At 41.3% G+C, this 19,026-nt stretch overlaps 1 protein-coding gene and 1 pseudogene across 1 annotated transcript in view; both read left to right on the top strand.

The window, feature by feature from the left end:
- The window catches only part of LOC120585701 (uncharacterized), a 535,818-nt gene that overhangs the window by 128,009 nt on the left and 388,783 nt on the right, over positions 1-19,026 (top strand). The gene's annotated exons all lie outside the window — the stretch shown is intronic.
- Positions 14,259-14,377, top strand: LOC120585949 (uncharacterized; annotated as a pseudogene).

The raw sequence follows: 19,026 nt of genomic DNA, 5'->3' as shown, positions 1-19,026 counted from the left end.
CGCACGTGGGCAGTCCTAGGACAGGAGAAGGGGGCAGGCACAGGAAGTAGTGGGAAAGGGATGCGCTGACCTGCAGAAGTCACGCTTATGTGCATGTCGAGGTTCTCAGGTGAAGCCACGCTGGGATTCACGGCCTGTTTCCGGAACTAGTAGGTCATGGCCGTCTGATGTCTTTGCTCCAGTCACTCTGCACTGGAGTTTGGGGGCCAGTTTGGCTGGAGGGACAGGGAGACAACAGATTGCCTTCTGTGCTTTGTCAGACCCTGTAATTCTAAGAGGGCCAAGGTTGCTACCGTTGGGAGCATGCAGAACTCTTTCCGTGAAAGGTCTCGTGAGGGCCTGCCAACATGCGGTGGGCATGTGACAAGGCATCGCCCACGTGTCAGGGGGGACACCTCCTCTTCTGCAGGGAACTGCGCATCACGCTGGCACTGTGAAGACTGGCAGCTCTGGGAACGTGGAGCAAAGTCCCTGTGGAGACATTGGCGTGGCCTCAGCAGGCACCTCCTGGTAGTGAGCTTCCGCAAGGAGGTCTGGCAGAGGGCATGGAGGAGCTGGTGCTGTGTGCGTGCTGGGCATCCTTCGAGGACTCCCAGATATACTCGTGGTGGGGGCAGTGGGTGCTCGGCAGGAGCGGGGGCCTCCTCACGAGCAGGGGGAGACAACCACTGGGAATTGAGTTGCAAGAATTCTGTGCCCTGTGACTGCGAGGTTTGGGGACTGGCGGGATGTATTTGAGTTTCTGTTTTATCTCAATCAGCCACGTTTGTAGCATCTGGTGGAGACTTGGCTCTTTGGACTTTGGGAGAATCCTCAAAGGTCTCTTTCCTTAGGTCTTAAGAACAGTTCTCGGTGGGACCGTCTGGGCTGAAATGCCGTCTCCACCAAGTCCTGACCTTGCTACTTGAGGTAATCTGATCTCTCTGTGCCTCTGTAGTCTCAGCCGCAAAAATGGGTATAAGGTTGATGCCGCTGCTCACCTCACAGGGCTGTGTTCTTGCACAGAGCCAGGTCGGGGGCGTGCTCCGTTGGTGTACATCTCTGTCAGTGTAAATTAAACGCCATTTAGCGTTTTTAGTTTTTGCGCTGTGTTTTCGTTTCCCCGCTGGGCCTTGGACTTTCTCATCCAAGACAGGGAGGACTGGGGGAGGTGGAATGCTCTCCACGCTGCTGGGGTTTCACCACTTACCAGATGGGGGGCCACGGGCAGCACCGCTCCAACCCTGAGCCTCCGGTTACTCATCTAGAAAGTGGGCCAGTAACAGTCCCCATCTCCGAGGGTCGATGTGAAGATGGAGTGCAGGAGGAGGGTGAGGCTGGTCCTGCATGTGTGATGGTCCCCCCTAGTCCTGACCCCTCCACCGTCAGAGCAGGAGAGTGAGAAGCAGTGAATGACATTGGGTCAACACAATGCGGGAAAGAGAGGGCGGGGGAGAGAAAGGGACCGTCTTTACATATAACGCTTTCTGAGACCCCAAGACAGCAAATTCGCAAAGACTGGGGGACAGGAAGGGGTGACCCTGTGCCTGCCAGTAGAGCAGAAGGACTAGGCACTGGCCGCGAACTGGTGGCCCCAGCAGCAAGTGTTTGCGGGGAGCCCTGTGTGGTCGGGAGCTAAAGACCTTCAAAGTATGTCGTATTTTATTTCATTTTATTTTATCTTATTATCCTAATCTATTTATTTGTTTTGGCAAACATTCCAAAAACAGAACAAAACACTTTCGCTGTCCCAATCTAGCCCTCAGGCCACTACTGTATCTCAAATTAATTTCACTCCAAAACAATAGTATAAAGGAAGACCCCCCCCACTCTGTCATTGATCTAGTTAATGAACTGTGAAGTTCAATATGCTTTATCCTCCTACCTTGCAGATGCACCTACATACTGACCTGGAGAGCCAGGTTCCAGCGTAGGATTCTGGATTTCTCTGCCCTGGCTCATGGCTATGGGGGAATGCTGGCTCCTGGCCTCTCGTACCCCGAGCCCCAGCACTCGCTCCCTGGCCCTGGCTCTGTTCTGCCCCACAAGGAGCCTCCAGCACAGTTTGGTGACATCCTCTCCTGCGTGCCCATGGTCTATGTTCATCCTCTGCAAACCACCACCCTTCAGCATCCCTTGGGCTAGGGGGTGGGGGGTACACATCAGTGATATGACCCTCCTCTGGGGATGAACCTCAGGAAGAGTCTGCTCCAGCTTTGGAAGGAGGCTTGGGGTCATTTGTCAGGAATTCTGATGTCCCCAGTACTTGAAGGACCAGACAGCTGGGGCTCTGTGTGGGCACATCCTCTCTGTCCTATGGACTCCTTGCCTTGTGGGGAGGGGGAGGGGCTCAGCTCACAGAGCGGGGCTCCCTACAGCATGCAGCCCAGGGTAGAGGCCCTCTCCCACAGGTCTAAGGGCAGAATGTCTCCCAGGTCTCAGGTCTCATGTCTCTGGGGGTTTCTAGACATTAGTGAAGTGTCTGGAAGAGCCCCAGCTGCATATCATAGTGGAGGACAGAGAAGTGTGGATTGAGCTGCATCTGCAGCAAACTTTCTTCGATTCTTTGGACAAATTGCTCCTCCGCGGGCCTGGTTTTTCTCATCAGTGAAATGAAGGGGTTGAAGTAGGTCATCTCTATATGCTTTTTACCCACTGAATCTTTTCCACACATTTGCTTTCACATGCATCGACTCGTGATAAACTTTGATTTTGTGCAAAAGTTAGGAGAGAGAGTCATTTAAAATCTGCTATTTTAGTTCTCATTCGAGAACAGTTTCCTCATCTTTTTGGCCACTAAAGGGAAAAAAAGTCGGGGTGGGGAAAAACGCCAGAAATGAACTATTTGGCTCACACTGTTAATTACTTTTACTAAGTGGTTGTATAATGGGGAATTTGAATAAAAATCCTTTCTCTTTTTAGTCTAACACTTAACTATGTGAATAACAAAAATCCTTAGCCAGCAATCAGAGTTCATTTAAATGATAATTCTAATTTTATTTACCGCTTGGTCTCCCTGCTGAAATATTCGTAAGTTAAACCCACAGCAGCCTGGGTTCCTTCTACGGCAGCTGGTGGAGCTCACTCTGGAGCTAACGGTTGTTTCCTGTGATTTATGTCTCCCGTGCATCGTCTCTGTTGTGAGAGAGGAGAAAATGAATTTCTTTAGAAGTCGTATTAATCTACCTCTGCACACATCAAGGTGCAGAAAATAAAACTCGACGCAGAATTTCGACGCAGCACCGATAAGGGTTGGGAATGGAAAATGAAGATGGCAGAAGGAATTTTCCACTTAACAAACAAACTGATTTGCGTAGACCTTTAAAAAAAAAGAAAACCAGCCAAAGCTTTTGGACACAAGCAGGCTCGCAACAAAAATGGAAATTTCTTGCAAATGGTTGCTTTTCCCTTTCCCGAGAAGCCATCCTGTTGGAAAGTGACTTACCTAAGACAGGCCTGCACCAGGCAGTCTCAGCCGTGGCATAATTGATGTTTGGGCTGCATGTTCTTTGTGTGCATTGTGGGATGTTCAGCAGGGTCGCTGGCCTCTACCCAGCAGTTGGTTGAATTGTGACTCTCCCTACCCCATTCCGATGTTGCAGTCCTAACCCCTAGTAGCTCAGAATGTGACCTTATTTAGAAATAGGTTCATTACAGATGTGATTAGCTAAGATGAGGTCATTAGGGATACGTGCTAATCCACTATGATTGGTGTCTTTATAAAAAAGGGAAATTTGGACACAGACAGGCTCACGGGGAGAATGCCATACGAACCTGAAGGCTGAGATCAGGGTAAAGCATCTACGAAAGGAGGAAGGCCAAGGGTTACTAGCCAACTGCAGGAAGCTCAGAGGCGGCCATGGAAGAGATTCTCCCTCACAGACCTCAGAAGGAGCTGACCTTGATGCTGGACTTCTAGCCTCCAGACTGTGAGATTATCAACTTGTGTTGTTTAAAGCACCCAGCTTGTGGTACTTTATTATATAGCAGCCCTAGCAAACTAAGACAATGCCTTGTGACATTGCCAAATGCCCCTTGAAGGCAAAATCGTCCCTGTTGAGAGCCCCTGGGGTACATACTGTCCATAGGACTTTCACCTGACCACAGCGGGCAAGTCGAGAATTGTGACAGAGACCGTGTGGCTGCAAAGTCTGAAATCTTTACCATTTGACTCTTTACGGTAAAAGTTGGCCGACCATCAATTGAAAACTATCCTGGGGCATCCCCCCGAAAGTTTGCTGTGGGGACTAGAGATACACTAAGCTCCTTTTGGTGCTACAGAATTGGTCCATGAGCTGCAGAGGATGGAACTTAAGATGTAAGGCAGAGACGCTGGCATGCAGCGGCCAGCAGCTTGCGCTGGACATGGCTGGCCAGCGGCGCACCTGGGATCGGAGTCCATCCGGGTCTCCAGATGCACAGTCCTCGACCTCAGCCCTGATTCTGTTTCCTACCTCTCATGCTGCTCTTCAGCTCCCTTGCCTGGAATGACATCTTGTATTGGCCTGGTTGCTTTCCTGGACCAATTCGTGATTGTAGGCAAGGTTCTCAGTTTTCCCCAGGCACATCCTCTGTGTGACACGGACCTTTAGGTTGTCCCCCCAAAGACTTTTTTCTCTGCAGTTCCGTGGTCCCAGGTGTGTTAAGGACTTGCTGCTGCAGTCATCCGTAGAGTACTGAAATGCAGGTGGTGGGGACCGCTCCAAGAATGCCTCCTGCAAGAAACGCCTGGAAAGGCTGTGCCAGCTGTGAGCCGTGAGAGCGGTTTTACAGACACCTTTGGCTTTGGGTAGTTATAGAATCCACCTTTTGCGATGGGTGCTGCTGGAAGACTCACATGTCACTCAAAAGCCCTTCGGCATCGTTTCCTGTCTCTGGCCCTCAGCCCCCCTGGTTACAGCAGCAGCAATTCAAAGCTATGCATCATTCCCCACAAGGCGGGCTTGATTTTAGGACCTAGAGGGTTAACTCTGTACTGCTTCCTTTGCACTCTGAGGCGATACCGAAAAGTTTGGGAAAACAGAAACAGAAAAGCTGGTATAGACAATTGTTGAGGGTTGAATGTGTTCCCCACTGAAAGATAGGTTGAAGTCCTATGTGTCGAAACTCTGGTGCCTGGAAATATAGTCTTTGAGGATGTGCTCAAGGTTAGGATAAAGTCATAGGCGTCCCCTCATCCAGTATGAGTGGTGTCCTTATAAGAAGAGGAAAAGAGACACAGGGAGAAGGCCATGTGAAGATGGAGGCAGAAATTGGGGTGATGAATCTAGAAGCCAAGGAATGCTAAAGATCCCTGGCTGCCATCCACAGCTCGGCGAGAGGCATGGAACCGATTCACCCTTTGACTGCTCAACAAGGAACCAACGCCGCTGACACTTTGATTTCAGACTTTTACCTTCCAGAACTGTGAGAGAATAAACTTTCGTTGTTTTAAGCCACTCGGTTGTGGTATTTGTTATGGCAGACCTCCAAGAGCGGGGGAGGAGCACTGAAACAATGATTATGGAAAACATGTATGTTTGCGTCTTACGCTGTTCAATGTGATTGAGCAATCAAGTGGCTTTGAGGACAGGACACGTCGCTGGTACTTTCTATCTCTCGTGCACTCAGTCTTCCTAGCAGTCATCACAGTTTGTAATTATTTATGAGTCTACTGCTCCCACTAGATGTGAGCTCCATCCGCGGCAAACAACAGATATTCAATAAGTATTTGTTGAAAGACCTTGGACAAGTCATTTATCATTTACCTTAGTTTTCCGAACTGGAAAATAGAAACCTGAATGGTACCTACTTCTTTGAGCATTGTGAGAATTAATTGAGATGCTCTGTGTGTAGCACGAGGCATATAGATAGCACAGGGCAGAGTGAAAGCAGGTGCGAGGGTTTTCTGCTGACTCCTTCCCTCTTTCTGTAAAAGCCTTCGTGGTGTGTAAAGCTTTGGACAACTCCCCGATCTGAATCCTGGCTCAGCACATAATCACATAGCCAGCTGTGGTAACTTAATTTGAACCCCAGATAACAATTTAACAATTAAGTGCTACAGTTGAAGTTTGAACCCCGGCCCCCAGAAGGTATCATCAGTAAACAGCCCTGAAGATAAAGAAAGAATCTTTCTTGACATTGTCATTAAGACCATGCTTGTCACCCTGGGAAAAGTTAACAGACAGAAACATTCTGATGTGTTAACAGTTTGAGAACTTTCCCCTGAGAAAACCTTTCAGCTATGCAGGGTTCATTCACCTTAATTAAAAATTATCCAGTGTATACATCTCTTTCCGTCACCCTGTAGGCACACATAGTGTTTTGGTTTTTTAAGGAAATTAAATTAAAAAACCTCATCCCTCTTCAAATAAATCCATTGTTTGCTTTATTAAGCGGAAAAGCCTGCTGGCTATTAGTTGTCAATTAAATGTAAGTGTTAATTAAAATGGCATTGTCCAAGCACTCCTAAAAATCAGGCTGGCACTTGGGGCCCCATTGTTGAAGGTGGCCCTGACTTGCAACACATTATCCACAACATGACCACTTGGTACCTCCCAGGGACACGAGAAAGGAGACTTAAGATTGAGTTTGCTATCTAAAGATGACGCAGTTCTTGGTTTTTTTCCCTCCTAAGATGAGTTACATTCTTAGGATAATTTAAACCAGGGGTACTGCCCCAGGTCTGATCCTGTCCTCCACCTGTTTTTGTATGATCCATGAGCTAAGAATGATTTACATTTTTAAATGGGTGAAAGTGATCAAAAGAATGATACTGTTTCACGGCACATGAAAATTATATGAAATTGAAATTTCAGTGTCCTTGAATAAAGTGTTATTGAGACACAGCTACCACCATTCATTTACTTATTGTCTATGGCCCACCCCTGATTTAAATGATCACCGTGACATCTGAGCTTAACTCGAGGACACCCATGGCACACATACACTCACTCACTCTGCCTCCTAGCCCCTCTCCCATAGAGCTGCCCAGACACCAAATATTCCAGGGCGTGTTTCCCCCTTGGAGTGGTGAGCAGTGTTATCAGTCACGTAAACCCACCTGTGGTCTTGTGAGACGTGACCTTTACGTATTAAAGTCGATCTTCGAGGTGTGCTGGAGAGAGCCACATCTACTCTTCAGAGATGTGTTAGCTCCCGAGTCCTTTGTCCTGAAGGAGAACAAAACCAGCTTTGCCCCACACGGTCCAGGAAACGGGGGATGCAAGAGGCTCTGACTGGGGGAAAATAGAAGTGAACCTCCCTGTCCCCACCAGGTCTTATGAGAAGGTCCAGGTCCGGAGTACGTCACCTTCTGACACAACTGTCCTGAGACGCAGGGCAGCCTCTGACTGAGTCCTGTGGAGAGTGTTAATGGTGTGTTCCTGGCATGTGCCCAGGGGGGTAGCAGAATTACAGCTGCTGCCACGGTGCCTGAATCTTGGGCCAACTCCCAGTAACCCGATAGGGCAGGCGATGTTCCTTTTTGCTGAACCCCCACACACTGGAGCTTGCTCCTATTAAGCCCCCTGCTTCCTCCCGCCAAGCCCCCTGCTTCCTCCCGCTCAGCCCCCTGCTTCCTCTTGTGTTTCCCCAGCTGACCTGAGGTTTTCTTGCCACCTTTACAGACACTGGAGGTCTGGGCTCTCTCTGGGACACCAAACCAAACTGCCCTCTGCCTTCCATGGCCTCCTGCTGCTCCTAAGCCATCTGGGATCTCTGCGTCTTAGTTCATCTGTGCATAAAGCATTCACTCATAGTTATTAATTTGGCATAACCATGGGACGGGTAGGTTATGGATACATTTTAGTCTAAAGCCCATGTCGAAAGTGGTATACCTTAGAAATTAACTCAATCTGCTCTGGAATCAGCTACCTAGAAAACATTCTAGCTTTGTCGCTTGCCTGCTGTTGCCTTAGGCAAGTTTACTAACCTCCTAGAACCTCAGTCGTCTATTCTTATAAACGGGAAGATGAACACGTCTCACAGAACGGCTTTGAAGAGCAAGTGATTTGTTTAACTGCCTAGCACAGTGCCCAGCTCAGAGCAGGTGGTCTGTAAGTGGCAGCTGATCCTAGTGCGACTGAGCTTTCCTATCAATCGGGAGCGTGAAGCATCTGAGCAACTTAGACCTAGGAAGTTCATCAAAGCCATCTCTGCCCGTCCCCAGAAACGTGTGTGTGTGTGTCAAGTCCTCCCCCCGAGTCCGGTGTGACGGAGGCGGCAGCCTTACCTTAGACTGCTGACCCACTGACGGCACCGCTGGGGGCCGATGTGGGCCCAAATGTTGTTTCCAGAACCACTCCTCTTTTTCCTTCATCTTCATGAAATCAAGCAATCCTCCCACACATTCCTCCATTTAGCGACTATTTATTAATCACCCACTGTGGGCCGGATTATACTAGGACCTGTGAGCAAAACAGATGTGGTCTGTTCTACCGTCCGGTCGGAAGGAGGCAGGTCATCAAACATCACACACAGATTCACATTTTCAAAGACCCATCTGGCCACAGTAGGGAGAAGGGGTGGAAGGCAGTGATGGGGGTGGGGAGACCCCGCGGGGCTAACACAGCCTCTGAGGAACGAGATGATGGTGGATCAGACGGGAGTCAAGTGGCAGGATGGAGAAAGACGTGGGCGTAACCAGGAATGAGCAGAAGGTAAAATGAAGAAGGTGGGGGTGGGGGCTGGAGGTGGAGATGGAGGAGGTCAGGAGTGGCCCCCTGGTTTCTGGCTTGTGGCCTGTGGCCCTGGTGGAGAAAAGGCCAGAACAAGGCCGGCTTGCGGGCAGAAGATACGAGTGCAGTTTAGACACCCCAGTGGGTGCTAGTCAGATGTTAGCTCTGTGGCGCATTCACCCTGACCATGTAAAATGAAAACATGCATCCTCAAGTCTCCTGGGCTCACGTGTGCACACACATGTAGGGGTTACACTTTCCGTCAAATACCATGCACATCATGAAAAAAATTAATCGTCGCCTGCTCTGTGGCAGCACACGATAAGGAGATTGACCATCATAGAGCAAGGGAATTGGATCTTTCCAAGAAAAGAGAGATTCCCTGGCAACTCTGAGGCATTTTTCAGTCTCCAAGATGATCTCTGGGTTCTTTCATGCAAAGATTCCCAGTACTCGGAGTGCACTATTATCCCCCGAGCAAACAGTCCCACTCAACGCCTTTGAGTTGGCCATCCTGTTAGAACAGGATCCATTCATCTCAGAACCAGTGGGGTGTATGCACTACGTTATTTTGCTCTCACTGTAATTAGGTAATTCTTAGCAAATTGGACTATGATTTTTTTTAGGTGTACTTTTTGTCACTTTTATTGAGGTGAAATTTATGTACAAGAAATTAATCAACTTTCAGTGTATAATTCAATGAGTTTTGCAATGTGTAGGCTATATCACAGTTTACAACTGATGGGCTTTTGGGTTCTTTACAATTTGGGGCAATTATAAATAAAGCTGCTATAGACATTCACATACAAGTCTTTACGTGGAATTTCATTTTTCTTTAATAAATACGTAGGATGGGGACACTGGCTCACAGGGTACGAAACTATCAAAGTTTTCCGAAGTGGCTGTGACATTTTTCTTTCTCCCTCAGCAATGTATTAGGGTTTCAGTTTTTCCATATCTTCTCCAATACTTTTTAATTATGGCCATTCCAAAGGGTATGAAGTGGTATTGCATAGTGGTTTTAATTTGTATTTTCCTAGCTATTATTGATGTTGAGCATCTTTTTACATTCTTATTTGCCATCTTTTATATACTTTGGTGAAGTACCTATTCAAACCTTTTGACCATTTTTTATTGTTCATTTTTTACTACATGTAACTACATTTTAAGAGGTCTTCATGAATTGTAAATATAAATCTTTTATCAAATGCATTTTGCAAACATTTTCTCCCAGTCTGTGGCTTGTCTTTTCATTTTTAAAAAAACCAGGTCTTTAGTTTTTATTTATTTATTAAAAGTTGAAAAAACTTAAATTGTGGTAAAATACATATGATGTAAAATTTGCTATCTTAACCATTTTTAAGTGTACAGTTCAATAGGGCTAAGTATATTCTACTGATTTGCAATCAATCTCCAGAATCGTACCAGTGTCTTTTGAAGTTCAAAAGTTTTAAATTTGATAATATAGAATTTATCATTTTTAATATTGTATGTTATTAAGTAATCTTGGTCTATTTAAGTGACTGATGAATCCAAGGATTTTAAGATTTTTTTCCTATGCTTACTTCTAGAAGTTTCATAATTTAGCTCTTGCATTTAGGTCTATGATCCATTTTGCACATGATGTGGAAGGGTCTATGTTCATTGTTTCGCATTTGGTTATCCAATTGTTCTAGTATCATTTGTTGAAAAGACTGTCCTTTCTATATTGAATTATCTTGACACCTTGGTGAAAACAAATTGACCACATATGTGTGGGTCTATTTATGGACACTTTTCTGTTCCATTCATGTGTGTACATATCTATGCATATAACATATGATCTTGACGACTTCAGTTTATAGTAAGTTTTCAAATTAAGTATCGTATTCTTTTTCAAAATTGTTTTTTGCTATTCTGCACTCTTTGCATTTTCATTACATTTTAGAATTAGTTTTTTAATTTCTTCAAGAAAGCTTGCTAGGAATTTGATGGGAATAATTGATGTGTTAATATCGAATCTTGTAATCAATGAGTATGCTATATCTCTCCATTAATTTAGGTCTGTTTTAATTTCTCTGGTGTTTTCCAGTTTTTAGTGTATAGGTGTTGCACTTAAGTTATCACAATTTGGGGGCTACTGTAAATGGTATTTTTAATTTTCAATTTGTAATTTTCTTTGCCAATGCATAAAAAAACAAATTTATTTTTGTATATTTATTTCATATCCTGTGACCATCCATGCTAAACTCATTTAGTCTAAAAACTTTTTTGTAGGTTCTTTTTTTTTTTTCGAGAGAAAGAAAGATCTGCTTAGTAATATATATTTATGTATTTATTGTTTTGTTTTTTACAATAGTTATTTGTAACATAAAATATAGCTACATACATCCATGAAAATATAATAACAATATATATTCATTTAGAAATTTAAACAACACAGAAGTATACAAAGTAAAAAAGAGAATAAACTATTGTTAACTGTTAACTCTCCTTATTTTTTATAACTAATCAAACATATACGGATGTATATATACATTCAGACTCTTCTACAACTTGTTATTTAAATTGTAATGTATTTAATATATTTAACAACATAATATGTATATGTATGTTTCATATGTATTTCCTATAATATATATTTAACTATATATAATATAGTTGACAATAATATAGTTCTAATTCTATATGTCCATATAAACTATGAAGCACTACGAGAATTTAGTGGGGTTCCTGGAACCTCCAGAGCTTTCTCACATTGGTTAACCTTGTTACGCCCTTGGCTGCTTCCAATAGGGTTCTTAGTAAAACGCTTGAAAGCGGGGTGGGTTTTTTCTTACTGATGAGGAAACAGAGTGAGGTGAAGTGGTTTTCCCAGGTCTGTGACGTTTCTACCCCGATACCTCCAAGTGAAGCGAGGAAAGGAGGGGGAGCTGCGGGAGGCTATTTCCCACTTTACAGCAAGTGGGGAACCTGGAAAGAAGTGAGGAGGACTTGAGACTCTCTTTTGTAGTTTTTTTCAGGATTTTCTATATAGACAATCATTTAGTCTTCAAATAAAGCCAGTGTCTTACTTTCCAACTGTGATGTGTATTTATTTCTTTTTCTTGAGTTATTGCACTGGCTAGAACTTTCAAGCAATGTTGAATGGGAGTGGAGACCATCGTTATCTTGTTCCAGATCTTCTAGGGAGAGTATTCAGTCTTTTCCACTAAGTATAGTATTTTTGGTATGATTTTTAGGAAATGTGTTTCTTAGGTTGAGGAAGCTCCCTTTTATTCTTTGTTTGCTGAGTTTTTATCAGGAGTTAAAGTTTTGAAAAACTTTTTCTTCCATCTATTGAGATAGTCATACAGTTTTCCTTTTTTAGTCTGTTAATGTGGTGAATTTATATCGATTAATTTTTGAATTGAATGTCCGGCATCAACCTTACTTGGTAATGATAAATTATCCTTTGAAAATGTTGCTGAATTCGGTTTGCTGAAATTTTGTAAAATATTTTTGCATCTATATTCCTGAGGAATATTGGTTTGTAGTTTTCAGATAAAAGCCTTATGTTTTTATCTGGTTTTGGCATCAGAGCAATGCCGGCCTCATGGACTGAGCTGAGAAGTGTCACATGCTCTCTCTCTCTCTGTCTCTTTCTGTCTATGTCTCTGTCTGTCTGTCCATCTGTCTGTCTGTCTCTCTCTTTCTCTCTATGTTGGCATTATTTCATCTTTAAATATTTCGTAGTGACCACCTGGGCCAGGGAATTTCTTTGTTGGAAGGTTTTAAGCTAATATAATTTTTAAAATAGATATGGGACTGTTCAGATTATTTCTTTTTGAATGAGCTTTGATAGTTTTATTCTTGATGTTGATAATTTGTGTCCCAATTACTATTGGCTAGAGGTTTTTGGATTTTCTTAACCTTTACAAGAAAGTAGCTTTGGTTTCATTGATTTTCTGAGTTATTTTTCTCCTTTCTATTTCATTGATTTCTAATCATATCTTTATTATTTCCTTTATTATTCTTATTTTGGGTTAGCCTTATCATGTTCTTAGTTTCTTAACATGGAAGGTAAGCTGAAAACCTTTAATCTTAGATCTTTCTTCTTTCCTAATAACATTGTCATGAATGTATATTCTCTAATATCATTTTATACTATAAATTTTCCTTTAGTTATGTCTTCTAAATATGGGTACGTTGTGTTTTCATTTTTTACTCAATTCAAAGTATTTTCTAATTTCCATTGTTATTTCTTTGACCAATGGGCTATTTAGAACTGTGTTATTTGATTTTTAAGTATTTAGGGATTTTTTCCAGATATCCTTCTGTCGTTCTGTTATTGGTTTTTAGTTTAATTGTTTTGTGGTTAGAGAATATACTTTGCATAATTTTAATTCTTATTCATTTGTCAAAAGTTGTTTTACATTCCAGAATATGTTATATCTTGGTAAACAGTTCATGTGCACTTAAAATAGTTTGTATTCTGCTCTTGTTGGGTGGAGTGATCTATAAATGCCACTTGGGTCAACCTGGTTGATAGTGTTGCTTATGTGTTCTATATTTGTATATATGTTCTTCTATATACTGTTTATCTGTATGCCTTTTTATCAATTATTGAGAAGAATGTTGAAATCTCTAACTATGATTGTAGATTAGTCCATTTCTTATTTTAGTTCTTTCATTTATTGCTTCATCTACTTTGATGTTCTGTTTTGTACCATTTGGGTTTTTTCTTTTTTTGTCCTCTTGATGAGTTGACCCTTTTATCATTATGAAATGTCCCTCTTTATCCCTGATAATATTCCTGGTTCTGAAATTTACTTTGTGATTAATATAATGATTTCAGCTTTCTTTTGATTAGTGGTTACATGCTATATCCTCTTCTTTTATTTTTCATTTTTTTGTATTTATATTTAAAATGAGATTTTTAATAGTTAGAATATGGTTGTCTTGCTATTTTATCCAATCCGACAATCTCTGTCTTTTAATTGAGATTTGAGAATACTTTTATTTAATTAAATATTGATATGTATTCTCTTCGGTAGCACATATACTAATTAAGTATTGACATGGTTATATTTACCATCTTGCTATTCATTTCTATTCATAACTGATCTTCATTCATTTTACCTTTTTCTCTAATTTCTTTTGGATTAAATTAGTATTTTTATGGTTTCATTTTATTTTTATTTTAACTTGTTAGCTATTTATTACTGTCCTTTAAAAGTAGTTACTCTAGGGTTTATAATATTAATCTTTCATCACAGTGTCCTTTCAAGTAATATTAAAACATAGGAAACGTTCAATAGTATAATTTCTTTTCTTCTACAACTGAGCTATTTTTATCATTCATTTTGTTTTATGTGTGGTTTATCCCCAAACACATTATTGTTATTTATGCTCTAAATAGTCAATTATCTTTTTAAAAGATTTATAAAAGTGAGAAAAATGCCTTCTACATTTACCTCTATATTTATTGTTTTTGATGCTCTTTATGTAGATCCAAATTTCAATCTAGTCTTCTATTCTTTCTGGTTGAAGAATTTCCTCAATATTTCTCATTATTCTGGTATACTGGTGATAAATTCTCTCAGTATTTGTTTCTCTGAGAAAAAAACTTTTCTCATCATTATTTAAAAAGTATATTTTGAGGTCTACAGCCATGCCACCCCGAACAAGCCCAATCTCGTCTGATCTTGGAAGCAAAGCAGGGTCGGGCCTGGTTAGTACTTGGATGGGAGACCACCTAGGAAGACCAGGTGCTGTAGCGTAAAAAATAAAAATAAAAATAAATAAGGGATTGTAAACTGACAAGGTCCTTGCAATCTGTGAGGTCAACCAAAGGTTTCCTCGCCTAAAATATATATGTATTTTTCCCTCTGGATTTCTTGGCTTAGAGATTTTTTCCTTTTTACTTTAAAGATATCACTACATTGTTTTCTAGCTTGCATACTTTATGTTTCTTTTTTCCTCTGGCTTTAAGAAATTTTTTATTATCACTGGTTTTCTATAATTTTCATTATTACTCGAGTGGTATGTTTTTCTTTGTGTGATTTTTGCTAGAGGTTTGTCATGCTACTTGGATCTGTGGGATTGTAATTTTCATCAAAATTGGAAAAATTTTGCCATTATTTCTTTAAATGTCAACTCATTCCCCTCACTTTTCTGGGACTTCAGTTGCATATATGTTATGTCACTAGATATTGTCTCACGATTTACTGAAACACTGTTCATTCTTTGTCAGTTTCTCTTTTTTGTTTTGGAAATTTTCTATTGCTATGTCTTCAAGTTCATGAATCTCTTCTTCTACAGTGTGTAATTTGTTGTTAATCTAGTATATTTTTCATCTCTAGAAGTTTAATCTTTATAACTTATATTTTTCTCTCAAAATTTTCTACGCCTTTTTGGGCGGATGGAGTATATTTATAGTAACTATTTCCATGACCTCGTTTGTTCATTCTGTCATCCCTGTTACTGTTTAATCTGTTTCGATTGAGTTTTCTTCTGGTTGTGGGTTCTTTTCATTCCTCATAATTTTTAATTAGATGCCTATAGTGTGGATATTACATTGTTGGTTGCTGGATTTTATTGAAATTCTTTAATTTTTGTTGGATGTTGCCTTGGGACACATTCAAGTTACTGGAAATCAGTTTGATTTTTTTGAGATTGGCTTCTAACTCAAGTTAGGATTGGGCCAGAGCAACCTTTAATTTAGAGATAATTTGCTTCTATCACTGAGGCAGTACCTATCCAAGAATTCTATTCAGTGCTTCATGTTTTCACACTGGCTGATGGAAACAATTATTCACAGTTCTTTGTAGACATAGTGTTTTTTTTATGTCTATTCTCTAGTTTTTCTTTCCTGCCCTTGAGTAGCTTCCTCCCACAAGCATACAGATCAATACTCAGCCAAAGACTTGAGGGAACTCTCTCTATATTTTTTGAGCTCTTTGCCTGTACAGTTCCCTCCTCTTTAGTATCTTGTCATGCAAATCCCAGCCACCTTCACCTCCCCAAATTCCAAACTCTGCTTCTTCAACTCAGTGGGACTACCAGGCTCTGTTCGGTTTCCCCTCACTGAACTCTTATCTGTAAACTGTGCAGGAAGTAAGTTAAAGAAATTGTAGGGCTCTCCTTGTTTATTTCTTTTCCTTGAAGGGTAATTCTCCTATGCTGCTTGTTGTCTAATTTCTGAAAATCATGTATATCTTTTCCAATTTTAGTCATCAGGTAGGAGGGTAAATTTTGCCTTGGGTACTTCAGCATAGCCAGAAGTAGAAGTCCTGCCTAGTACATTATTTGCATATATCTATTTAGCTAAAAGTAAAGGACATCAATAATTACATATATTACTTTAACATTTTAAAAAATGTCAAACATTTTGTTAATGTCAACATTTTGTTAATGTCAAACGATTTCTTTTTCTATTCCAGCAGTTCTTAACTTTTGGGGATTTATGAATTCATTAGAGAATGCATGGACCCCCTCCTCTGAAAATGCACGTTGCCATACCTATACATTAGCATGCAAATTAATGAAACAATTTCTGAATATTCCCCGTGGACCTTGGAAGAATACCTAGGCTCTAGGTGAAAAACTGCTCTAGTTCACATTAACTTTGTTTGTTACTTTGGTGATCAAAAAATTTATAATTTCTTCCCTGTCTTATCTTGCAGGGTGATTGTGAAAATTACACTGGCAATGTCAAAATATTTCAAAAGGGTTATGAAAATATATTGTATTTTTTGTGATGATTATATTTACTATTGTTATCATCCTTATCATTTTATACTAATGGCTCTTAGGTATTTTTTTTTTTTAATGTAGTGGTTAATTCTTGCAATAGTTGTTCTTCCTTAACTTTACAGTAAACGCATACACATTCATCTATAAATGCACACACACACATTCAGGCACACACAGAGCTTATTTTTTAAAAAAGGATTTACAATAGTATAACTATCTATTTACATTGAAAACATGGTTCTTGTCCTCTGTTTTCTCCCCTCAACTTTGTATGTCCTGGTCAAGTAGTCACCTAACACATTTACACAGTTTTTATTTTTGCATTGATTTACAAGTAAGTGTTACATAACGTATTTCATGAAATTCATTTTTCTGCGCTATTAAAATCAATACAGATGCAATTTGTGGAATGTTTTTCAGGTATCTCTCTGAACTGGTTACATTTTGTTATTCCGTATTGGCAATGCATGTTCTTTGACAATGCGAGAACTTGCCTGGGTTTCAGCCCGGCCCTGTGCTGGGTTTTCTTCCCCTTTCCCTGTCTTTCAGCAGCATAGAAGCCATGGCTACCTCTGCTCCCTAACACGGCTCACGTACTCTCTCTGCTCCCGCTCTCATGTTGTGTCCTCTCCCTCTGACACCATCCTCTCCCTTGCCATTTGTTCCTGTGCCCCATCCTCAGCCACCACCCATCCAGAATTCTGTTCCTCCTCCTCTTCTGTTCCTCTCATCCTTCAGATTTAGCTGGAGGCACATCTGCTTTTTGAGGGCTTCATGACCACCTGGACCCATGGCCATCTTTGCTCCTCAGAATCTCTGGACCATGAACTCTTCTATTGACTTATTCCAGTTCTAATGTCGAAAGTCTGAAATTTGCTTGTGGAAGAGACTGACAACTCTTCAAGGGTAGGGGCTGTGCTATCTTGCTTGGAGACCCCTCTGGCAATGCGCTTGCTTTATAGAAGACACTGAATACTCACTGAATTCAATTTACGTGAATGAATTCTTTCCCTGACTGCCTGATATGATGCATACAGAAATGGTCCCCACCTCTTTTCCTGAGACTTTTGAATAAGTGCCCAGGAAAAGTCCAGAGACAATTGGGATATCCTTAAATACTGTTGGTGAGAACGGACGTTTTGTAGGGCAATTTTGCAGGCTCTATTAAGATTATAAATAGTTGTCCGCACTTAGGTACCTGTCCTGAGGAAATGCATTCAGGTGTGTCAAAAATTCAAGGACCTGAGTTTTTCCCTGACATTATTTGTGATGGTAAAAAAAAACAAAAAAACAAAACAAAACAAAAAAAACACCTGGGAAAAAAGTGACAACTAAGTGTCCATCAATATGTAAATGTTTGGCTACAGTTTACCCACATGATGGGCTACTATTCTGACAAAGTAACAAAATCTTCAAAACATACTGTTATATTTTAAAAACGTTTAGAAAGAATATGATAACTATAGCATTTATCATTTAAAAACAAATCCTATATATTTGAATCTGTATATTTCTATGTATTCATATTTATGGAATCTTTGTATTTCCTTCTGGTGGAATCTATTGTCACAGGGGAAGGAGATTCTAGACAAGTCAGTGAGTGAGGTGACAATTAGGCACAGTCAGAATTTGTTTCTGCCATCCCTTAGGAAGGGGCCACTTTGGAGCTGGACAGTTGTCTTTACTAAGTCAAATGCAGCTCAGTATTTTCGGACATTTTGAAGTAGATTATGGTTTCTCCAAGAACCAGATGCAGATGGCAGCTTGCATTGTTCAAGCAAAAAGAAATATGTATTTTTAAGACACTCACACTATGACAGGCGCTCCGAAGCTGAGACCAGGCAGTGTTTCCTAGCAGGGGTCCCTAAACATTTAAAGCAGGACAGTTGGTGTAGGTTGGTACCAGCCCCTTCCTGGCACAATGAAATCTTCTTCCAAATATTTCTAAATGCCCTCTAGGGGGCAGTACTTCCCCTGGCTGAGAACCCCTGGAGAAGAATCCACATCTCCCAGTTCATTTTCACTCTTGTCTAGGCATGTGCTAACTGAATGCAATGGCCATTGAGTGGAATTGCCTACTCTGTTTATTTAAATAAGATGTGGTTTTTACTTTTTCTTTCTGAGCCTGCATAGTTGAAGTCACATAAGCTATGTGCTCAGGAATGTTACCCTACTATTTCAGTTAGCAATTGCTTTAGAGCAAACCATCTAAAATATAATGGCATAAGAAAACCCATTTTATTACGCTCATGGATTCTGTAGGTCAAGAGTTCAGGCAGGACCCAAAGCGAACCTCTGCTCCACATTGCCTGGGGCTGCGGTGGACGCAATAGCTGGGGGCTGGCATCATCTGGAGGCTTTTTTGTTTACTTATTGTCTCTTGGACTTTGCGGATAACTCAAAGGCTGGGTGAGGATGAGGGTGACAGCCCTGGAAAGGGGCTGGAGTGCCCTCACATGGCCTTGTAGGAAAACCTCTTCTCTGTTCCCCTAGGTTGAGTGGCTGGGGACCCTGCAAATTAAACTGACAAAAGACACATTAACCAGAGAAAACCAAATAGATTTATTAACAGCCGCAGTGCGTGCACGCGTGTGTGCGCGTGCGTGCAAACACACACACACACACACACACACACACACACACGGGAGAAACTCAGTGCCGAGTAACTTAAAGG

This window comes from Pteropus medius, unplaced genomic scaffold, assembly GCF_902729225.1.
Source record: "Pteropus medius unplaced genomic scaffold, Ma_sr-lr_union100, whole genome shotgun sequence".
NCBI lineage: Eukaryota > Metazoa > Chordata > Mammalia > Chiroptera > Pteropodidae > Pteropus > Pteropus medius.
The sequence above is the reverse complement of the archived record's forward strand: the minus strand, read 5'-3'. Positions and strand labels throughout refer to the sequence as shown.